This window comes from Jaculus jaculus, chromosome 17, assembly GCF_020740685.1.
Source record: "Jaculus jaculus isolate mJacJac1 chromosome 17, mJacJac1.mat.Y.cur, whole genome shotgun sequence".
Taxonomy (NCBI): Eukaryota; Metazoa; Chordata; class Mammalia; order Rodentia; family Dipodidae; genus Jaculus; species Jaculus jaculus.
Window position 1 is genome coordinate 32,052,410 of NC_059118.1, and position 10,745 is coordinate 32,063,154.

A 10,745-nucleotide genomic window follows, 5' to 3' on the forward strand; every position below is an offset into this window, starting at 1 on the left:
CCACTACAAACGAACTCCAGATGCATGTACCCCCTTGTGCATCTGGCTTATGTGGGTCTTGGAGAATCAAACCAGGATCCTTTGGCTTTGCAGGCAAGCACCTTGACCACTAAACCATCTCTCCAGCCCAAGACAATGATCTTTGAAATGTCAATTACCACACAAGGTAGCTTCAGAATTCCAGGCCTAGTTAGAACATGGTTGGTTGGGAACAGGGAGTGAGGGAAATGGACAGAGAGCTCTGAGACTCTTACAGGAAAGATGTAAGAGAGAGCAGGAGATGGGGAGAGAGAAAAGAAAAAAGAAAGAAACCAACCAATGTTTAATATGGTTGTGTCTTCCACCCCAGGTGCGGGGGGTTACTCAAGACAATTCCTATCACCACCCTCAGTCCTTGGAACTTACAGACCTTTGCCTAACTCCCAGGTTCTATTTGGAGCCTACATAGGTTTATTCTTATAACTTAAAAAAAAACTATTTTATTATTCATTTGCAAGCAGAGAAAGAAACTGAGAGAATGGGCATGCCAGGATCTTCTGCCACTGTAAATGAAATCCAGATACATACTAAAAACCTCCTCCATGTAGACCAACGGACAGAAAGCTTGAAAAAGCAATGCTGCATGCAGTTCCATGGGAAAGAGAGAAATCACCAGTGAAGATACTCAACAGTGGACACTGCAAAGCCTTGTATTTGGCCAGCCAGGCCAAATGAGCCAATTGGTACAACAGTGGCATGTCTATTATGGGGGAAACCAACTGTTCTCTAATTGGAATGGAGGCTCGCTCTGTGGGTGGAAATACATCCTTGTTACTGAAAACCTAAAACAGGGGTAGTCAGGGGCCCTAGAGGTGTAACGTCTGCTGCTGTCTGGCTAAATGTATGTCCTATGCTCACCAAACTGCCCAGTAAGCACTTCTCTTAATGTTCATACCCATAATGCCACTCTCACTTTTGGTTAGAGATGCTTCTCTCTTCAGATGGCAGTGATCTTAGGGTGTCTCAGAAGGCACAATAGTGCTAAGAAGAAGTGACAGAGGAGTGCTCAGCACTGAAACATCTCTATCACGCCTTCCAAGGCTCAGGGTGCATTGCAGAAGAATGCATGAGCCAAAGTAGGACTCCTTACAACGTGCTCCCCCAGACACAAAATGACCTGGATATCCATGACCTCACAGTGCCTGACACTACCTACACAAGACCATCATAATAGGAGGAAAAGATGATGACATCAAAATAAAAGAGAGACTCACTGAGAGGGTGAGGGGTATGATGGAGAGTGGAGTTGCAAAGGGGGAAGGGGGGAGGGAGGGAATGACCATAGGTTATTGTCTACAATTACAGAAGTTGTCAATAAAAAAGTTTTAAAAATAAAATAATTAATTATTTATTTGTTTGCAAGCAGAAAAAGACAGAGAACAGGGGAGAATATGGGCATGCCAGGGTAAAGTACACTGCAAATGAACTCCAGATGCACACGCTACTTTGTGCATTCAGCTTTCATGGGTACTAGGGAACTGAACCTGTCATTAGGCTTTGCAGGCAAGTCCTTTAACCACTGAGAAATCTCCCCAGCCCTTGATCTTATATTTGTAACACTCAATATCTAGGAGCCAAAGACATAAGAGGAGATGGAGGAAAGGAAGGGGTGGGAAGAGGGCTTGTCAAAATTAAATATGTTAAACCAGGTATGGTGGCACATGCCTTTAACCCCAGCATTCAGGAGGCAGAGGTAGGAGGATCGCCAAGAGTTTGAGGCCATCCTGAGACTCCAGAGTGAATTCCAGGTCAGCCTGGGCTAGAGTGAGACCCTACCTTGAAAAACCAAAGAAATTAAAAAAATTTTTTTTAATGTTATAAATAAGTCATATCCTACTTCCTTGCTAGCTAAATAATACAAAGTTGTATATTTAATACCTTGTACCCATGTATTGCAGTCAGGTTTGCATAGCAGCAGAAAACACCTGACCAAGAGCAGCTTGTGGAGGAAAAAAAGTTTATTTTGGCTTACAAACTCAAGGGGAAGCTGCACGATGGCAGGGGGAAATGATGGCCTGGGCAGAGGGTGGACATCACCCCCTGGCCCACATCAGGTGAACAACAGCAACAGGAAAGTGTGCCAAACACTGGAAAAAGGAAGCTGGCTATAACACCCATAAGTCTGCCCCAAACAATACACTGCCTCCATCAGGCTTTAATTCCCAAATTGCCATCAGCTGGGGATCTAGCATTCAGAACACCTAGGTTTATGGGGGACACATGAATCAAACCACCATACCATGTAAACCAAGTTGTAAATATTTAAACGTGTGCGTGTGTATTGTGTGTGTGTGTGCTTACATGCATGTGAGCATGTGTGTATGTGCGTGTGTTTTAAAAGAGAATTTACACAGAGATACCTTCTGAAGACATAGGTTGTTACAAGAAAATGTCAGTGACAGGGTGAGATACCTGCCAGCAAGTTGTTGGTCAGGGAAGCTTTGATGGCCCCAAAACACTACAGGCTATTGCCAAGGCTTTTGATTACCCACAATAACTAAATGGTAGACCCTATTGCTGAAGACACCACATGCTTGACCTTTAGGACACTAAAAAGTCAAGCTGGAGCTGAGCTGAACAGCTCATCTCTGGTGACTAGCTGTCAGGATGCTGAAAAGATCTATGAAACCTGATAGCAGAGAAAAGTCATTAATGGTCTTAACCAGGAACAGACACTGAAGCTTCATGCCTGACCAGCAAGGCCAAATCTGTCAACTGATGCCAGGTAGCATGTCTTTTATGGAGGAAACTAACCACTCTCTGGATTTGAGGTTCACTCCATGTGAGGGAATTCCTGTCTGGTATTGAAAACTTAATCAAAAGCCAATGGCTTGGGCTGGAGAGATGGCTTAGTGGTTAAGCGCTTGCCTGTGAAGCCTAAGGACCCTGGTTGGAGGCTCGATTCCCCAAGACCCATGTTAGCCAGATGCACAAGGGGGCACACTGCAAACGAACTCCAGATGCATGTGCCCCCTTGTGCAACTGGCATACATGGGTCCTGGAGAATCAAGCCAGGATCCTTTGCAGGCAAATGCCTTGACCCACTAAGCCATCTCTCCAGCCAGCTACTCTCATTTTTGATTAGAGAAGCTTCTCTTTTCACATGGAAACCACTGGGGAAACTCATCAAAGTGCTAAGAAGAATGAACAGTGAAGTGTTTAGCACTAAATGGGACATCTCTATCATAGACTATATCCTCCAGTGCTCAAGGATCATTGCAGAAGAGGTGGCAGAAGGACCATGAGAGCCAAAGGAAGGGGAAGAGTGCTTTGTCTTCCAGTCACAACGTGGCCGCGGCACACTATAACTTCATATTGGCTGATGGTACCTATGCAAGACCTGCATAATAGGAAATAAAAAATGGTAACATCAAAATAGAAGAGAAACTTGTTGGAAAGAAGGGATTCAGTGGAGAGGGATAGGGGATGGGAAAAAAGAAGGGTGGTGGGAGGGGATATGACTATGGTGTTCTCTCTCTTTTTCTCTCCTTCTCTCTGCCCCCATATACATACATGTGTATATATATATATATATATATATATATATATATATATATGTATATATATATATATATATATATAGTATATTGTCCATTAAAGGTTTTAAAGGACTCAAAAGATGGGTCAGAAGTTAAAGGGAATTGCTTGCAAAGCTTGATGGCCTAGATTCAATTCCCCAGTACCCATGTAAAGTCAGAAACACAAAGTGGCCCATGAGCCTGGAGTTCTGCCCAAACTATCCCCCACCCGTCTCTCTCAAATAAGTAAGTAAATAAAATTTTCTCAAATAGCAAAGAAAAAAACCACAATGTTTTTTAAAAGTTAAAAAAGGAGCCAGACAAACCAAGTTGTAAATATTTTTCCCATTTTGTTTTTTTCTGCATTACACATATTTTTCTTCACACAGGAAATTTTCATTTCTATAATTGTTTCTTTTCTTGGATGTCATATAAGTTTTGTTCCAGATTTCCCCCACCTTAAGAATATATATGCATGTTATAAATTTTTATTTAATTTTAATAATTTTAATATAATTTACATGCCATAAAATGTAGCCATTTCAAGCATACACTTTGATGGCCTTTTTGACATTTATTTACATGCAGAGAGAGTGAAAGAGAAAGAAGGAGAGAGAATGTGTGCCAGGGCATCTTGCCACTACAAACAAACTCCAGATACATGCACCATTTTGTGCATCTGGGTTTATGTGGGCACTGGAGAATTGAACTTGGGCTATATGGCTTTGCAAGCAAGAGCCTTGAATTGCTGAGATATCTCTCCAGCTCCCATTTAGTGACCTTTTTAAAAAAGTTGGGGGATATTTTATTTTATTTATTTATTAGAGACAGAGGGGAGAGAGAGAGAGAGAGAGAGAGAGAGAATGGGCATGCCAGGGCCTATAGGCACTGCAAATGAACTCTAGATGCATGTGCCACCTTGTGCATCTGGCTTACATGGGACCTGGGAATTGAATCTAAGTCCTTAGGCTTTGCAGGCAAGCACCTTGACCACTAAACCATCTCTCCAACCCTAATGAACTTTTTTTGAAGCAGGGTCTCTCTCTCTAGCCCAGGTGAGCCTCAAACTCAGCAATTCCCCCTACTTCACCTGCTGAAGGCTGGGATTAAAGGTGTGAGCCACCACTCCTGGCTAGACTTCAGCAAATTTTGAAGAAAAGTATATAGCCAAGTAATTAGCACCACAACTTGTTAGAGGCTCTATACAGAGGTTCTGGGATGCAGCTTATTGGTAAGGAAAAAAATCATTTGTCAGAAGCTCAAAGCAGGGTGGCTTAAGAAGAGAAGAATGAGGAATCTGAGGGTGGTGGATTGCAGCAGCACCCACCCAAAGTGACAGTGGAGCCAGATTAGGTTTGAATGCACAGTGACTGGTGGGTTTGTTGGGAGGGGGTGGGAAACAAGAAAACTCTGAAGATGGATGGAGGGAGAAGTGAAAGAGAGAATGAGAATAGAAGGGAGAAAGAGAGAGAAAGACACTCAGGTGCAGGAAGGAAAGCAGGTGGAGGCTGTATTAGTCAGGGTTCTCTAGAGGAACAGAACTAGAAGGAATTGTATTAAAAAGTGGATTTGTTGGATTAGCTTAAGGCAGTCCAACAATAGCAGTCTGGAGGCTTGGGGGCTGAGAAACACAACTGCTCAAACCATGTGGCTGGAGGCCTCAGCAGCTCCAACCCAGCACCAGAGGCCTGGGGGCTTCCTGGAGAGCCCTTGCTCTTCAGCCCATGCTGCAAGGCTAAGAAAACTTGGTTCCAATACTGACCAAGGATAGAAGAACAGGACAGATGCACTTGTGAGTGAAGACACTCACCACCAGCAGCAGCAGCCAAGTGAGAGGAGCTTTTTCTCCCAGAGCTTCCTTACACAAAGCCCCTCTGGAAAACCCACTCTGATGGAAGGGCTCACTCTAGAGGAAAAGACTTCCCCCATCAGTTTAACCTTCCTGGAATCAACCTCAGAGACCAACCAAGAGGGAATGTCTGTGATTCCTAAACAGATCAAGTTGATGATAGAACTTAACTATGACAGAGGCTGAGTCAAGAGACACTGCTGGAGAGACAGGGTACAGCCAGAGATGGAGAACCCAGGCACCTTCAAGAAAGAGGACAGTTGGTCTTGGCAAAGACTTTCTGAATACAACCCCAATTACTCAGGCAATAAAACCACAGATTAATCACTGGGACCTCATGAAATTACAAAGATTTTGCACTGCAAAGGACACAGGGAATAAAGCAAAGAGGCAACCTACAGAATGGGAAAAAAATCTTCGCCAGTTATACATCTGATAGAGGATTAATATCTGGGATATACAAAGAACTCAAAAAGTTAAATAATAAGGAATCAAATAAGCCAATCAAAACCTGGGCTATGGAGCTAAATAGAGGGTTCTCAAAGGAAGAAATATGAATAGCATATAAGCATCTAAAAAAATGTTCTACATCACTAGTCATCAGGGAAATGCAGATTAAAACTACATTGAGATTCCATCTCACTCCTGTCAGATTGGCTACCATCATGAAAACAAATGATCATAAATGTTGGCGGGGATGTGGAAAAAGAGGAACCCTTCTACACTGCTGGTGGGAATGCAATCTGGTCCAGCCATTGTGGAAATCAGTGTGGAAGTTCCTAAAATAGCTAAAGATTAATCTACCATATGACCCAGCTATAGCACTCCTAAGCATATATCCTAAGGACTCATCTCGTTTCCTTAGAAGTACATGCTCAACCATGTTTACTGCTGCTCAATTTATAATAGCTGGGAAATGGAACCAGCCTAGATGTCCCTCAACTGATGAGTGGATAATGAAGATGTGGCACATTTATACAATGGAGTTCTACTCAGCGGTAAAGAAAAATGAAGTTATGAAATTTGCAGAAAAATGGATGGACCTGGAAAGTATTATACTAAGTGAGGTAACCCAGGCCCAGAAAGCCAAGCGCCACATGTTCTCTCTCATATGTGGATCCTAGCTACAGATGACTGGGCTTCTGCGTGAGAATGAAAATACTTGGTAGCAGAGGCCAGTAAGTTGAAAAGGAGACATAAAGGGTGGAGAAAGGAAGGGAGGAGGATACTTAATAGGTTGATATTGTATATATGTAATTACAATGATTGTAATGGGGAGGTAATATGATGGAGAATGGAATTTCAAATGGGAAAGTGTGGGGGTGGGGAGGGAAGGAATTACCATGGGATATATTTTATAATCATGGAAAATGTTAATAAAAATTTAAAAATAAATAAATAAATATTACTAAAAAAAAAAAAGAAAAATGAAGTTATGAAATTTGCAGAAAAATGGATGGATCTGGAAAGGATTATACTAGGTGAGGTAACCCAGGCCCAGAAAGCCAAGCGCCACATGTTCTCCCTCATATGTGGATCCTAGCTACGGATGACTGGGCTTCTGCGTGAGAAGGAAAATACTTAGTAGCAGAGGCCAGTAAGTTAAAAAGGAGATATAAAGGGAAGAGAAAGGAAGAGAGGAGGATACTTAATAGCTTGGTATTGTATATATGTAAGTAGAATGATTGAGATGGGGAGGTAATATGATGGAGAATGGAATTTCAAAGGGGAAAGTGCAGGGGAGAGGTTATTACCATGGGATATTTTTTATAATTATGGAAAATGTTAATAAAAATTGTGAAAAGATAAAAAATTAAATTAAATTAAATTAAAAAAATAAAAAAGAAAGAAGACAGGAGCCAGGCATGGTGGCACATGCCTTTAATCCCTGCATTTGGGAGGCAGAGGTAGGAGGATCACTGTGAGCTCGAGGCCCTGAGACTACATAGTGAATTCCAGGTCAGCCTGAGCTAGAGTGAGACCCCACCTCAAACCTCCCCACCACCTGACAAAAAAAGGACAGGGAAAAGAAGTGTCTGGGGAGACTGTTATTCCTTTGCACGGGGGTGACTGCTTCATGAGAAGGAGGGCGTTGTGGAAGTGTGGGGGTGTAGGCTGGTATTCCAGGAAGAAGCCAAGATGGCTCCTGATGAGTTTGGACCTGGTAGTAGGGGGGAGGGGGAGGGGTGGGGAGTTCTGAGACTAACATAACAGAATGTTCTCCCTCCTATGGATATCCACCCCTGCCTAGGCAAACCTCCCCTTCCCTCCAGCCGACCACCAATCTGCCATCTGTTCTCTTACTATTCTAGAGCGTTGTAACAATTGCACTTGTTCTTTCATTGAACCTAAGGATTGTGAGATTTATTCATGTGGTCTATATATTCTTTTTAAAAATAATTATTTATTTATTTGAGAGAGGTAGATAGGGAGATTGGGCACACTAGGGCCTCCTGCCACTGAAACAAACTCCAGATGCATGTGCCACTATGTGCATCTGGCTTGACATGGGCACTAGGGAATCAAACCGGGATCATTAGGCTTTGCAGGCAAGTACCTTGACCATTGAGCAATCTTTCCAGCCTTTATTCTTTTTTTTTTTTTCTTTTGCCTTTTCCCAAGCTAGGTTTCACTCTAGCCCAAGCTGACCTGAAATTCACTATGTAATCTCAGTGGCCTTGAACTCACAGCAGTTCTCCTACCTCTGCCTCCCAAGTTCTGGGACTAATGGCATGCGCCACCACACCTGGCTTTGTATTCTTTTGTTTAAATTTGTGTAACCCAGGCTGGTCTTGAACTGTTGATCCTCCTGCCTCCATGTCTTCATTCCTCCTGACATTTGCTGCCACAACAGGTGTATATATTCTTATTTCTGTGGTATTGGGCAATGAACCTAGCTAGAGCCTGGTTTATACTAGGTAATTGCTCTACCACTTAGCTTCATCCATCCCTAGCCCACCACCTACCATATATATATATGAGAGAGAGAGAGAGAGAGAGAGAGAGATACTTTTTGAGACAGGATCTCACTAAGTTGTGTAGGTTAGCCTTGAATTCATTGTAACCTAGGCTGGACTTGAACTTTTTATTTATTTATTTATTTATTTATTTTTGGCCAACACATCAAAAAGAATCTTTATTCCTTTTTAAGCCACTTATGCTTTTGTGCCTGTTGCCTTGGAGCAGGGGCCTACTGACCTGTGTGAGGTGCTGCCTTCGGACCCACAGCTTTCTGCGCAGGGGGCCTTCTGGGCCACAATCCCCTTCTTGTGAGCAGCTGTCACCTTTTTTGCTGGGACTTTAGCTTTGGTGGCCACCTTAGCCACCGGACCTTTCAGGACAGCTGCTCTCTGACGTTTCATAACTCTGTTCTTGATTGTTGTGTTCCTCATTTTCTTTGTCTTCATGACTTTAAAACAATCAAGATCTATCGCCGTGGCTTTCCTTTCTCTGGCTTCAATCTTCCTGACCCATTTTGTGGCAGCCTACTTAGTATTGATATCTGCCTTCACCCAGGCTTCCCACACATACTTCTGGCAGGCACTGAGTGGGTACTTGAGGATAAAGTCAGTGAGCTGCATGCCTGTCTCCTTACCAGGGTGCAGCGTCCATCCACCAAAACCCTGTCCTGATCAATCCCATGGACCATCACAATCAGCTTTCCAGCACAAGACCCAAAGGAGATGTAGGCCACCCGGCCAACCTCCACGAAGCACCTGAACATCATGTTGGCAGCGATGGGCCGGAAATGGACTTGAACCTTTAATGCTTCCGTCTCAGCCTCCCAAGCAGCTAGGATTATAGGCTTGAACCAAGACCAGCTTTCTTCTTTCTCTTTTATTGCTGAATAGAATGTCACTGGCTGGATAAACCAGAATCTGTTTACCCACCCACCTGTTTGGGTTTTCCAGTTTTTCATTATTATGAATAAACAAACCTGTTTGTCTTAACGGTTTTGTTTGTTTTAATAGATTGTGTTTTTAGGTCAGTACAATAAAAAGGACAGAGTCCCTATCTACACCCATCCTCATGTGTGTACAGCCTTGTCACTAACCACATCCCACACAACTGTGGCACATTTGCTAAAACTGATGAGCCTACGTTGACAAATTATTGTCACCCAAAGTACTGCTGACCTCACTCAGGATGTATGTGCTCTGTGGCGCCAGATAAACACATAATAACACGTGTCCCTCATACTGCCCTACAGTGTGGGTTCACTACTCTGACCTCAGTATGCACTGTCTATTCATCCTTTCCCAACCCCTGGGAACTGATCTGTTTGGTTTTGTTTATTTCTTTTTTTATTTTACTTTGTTTATTTATTGGAGGGGGACAGGTACAGAAAATGGATGTGCCAGGGCCTCCAGCCATTGCAAACAAACTCCACATGTATGCACCACCTTGTGCATCTGGTTTATGTGGGTATTAGAGAATTAGACCTTGGCTTCGCAGGCAAGTGCCTTGACCACTAACCCATCTCTTCAGCCTGAAAACTGATCTTTTTGTCTGTCTTCATAGTTTTGCTTTCTCCAGAATGGCATATAGTATATAACCTTTTAATTTTGGATTCTTTGCTTTAATAATGCACATTTAAGTTTCTTCATTGCGTTTCTATAACTCAACAACTCATTGTACTTTAGGGCTATTATGCCATTGGCAGTATTACTATTGTGTATCAGTTTGCCAGTTGAAGGGCATCTTGGTTGCTTCCAAGTTTGAGCAATTACAAATAAAGCTGCTTTGGAGATCCACGTGCAGAGTTTTGCATAACACAGTATTGCGACTTGTGGGCTGAGGTGATGGCTAAGTGGGTAAGAGCACTTGCTGAGCAAGCATAAGGACCTGAATTTGATCCTCAGAACCCACATAAAAAGCTGTGTATGGCCAAGCAGAGCTGTAACCCCAGTGGTGAGGAGGGTGGGTAGAAACAAGAGGATCACTGGGGTTCTCTGGTTGGCCAGTCTAATAGCAAAACAGTGAGCTCCAAGTTCATTGAGATACTGTCACAGGGAGATAAGGCAGAACTATAGGGAGGCATCTTCTTCTGGCATCTGCACACATGCACACACCAAAAAAAAAAAAAAGTCAGCTTATTTGAATAAGTGTCACACAACCAGATCATATAGTTAAATGTCTTTCATTTATAAGAAATTATAAAGCTTCCTCCAGTATCTCTACTGTAAGGTTCAGGAGTGAGCAAGACCACAGAGACCACTCTGAGGCAAAGATGGGAGCTTTTACTTGGGAGCTGGGGTGGGGAGAGGGCACGAGCTGCCAGGACTGACTCTCAAGAGCAGAACAGTCAGCTTTGAAATTACAGATAGTGTGCTAGAATA

The 10,745-nt window shown here is 43.0% G+C and overlaps 1 pseudogene; it reads right to left on the reverse strand.

The window, feature by feature from the left end:
- Positions 1 to 8,596: 8,596 nt before the first annotated feature.
- Positions 8,597 to 9,133, reverse strand: LOC101593918 (annotated as a pseudogene).
- Positions 9,134 to 10,745: the final 1,612 nt, after the last annotated feature.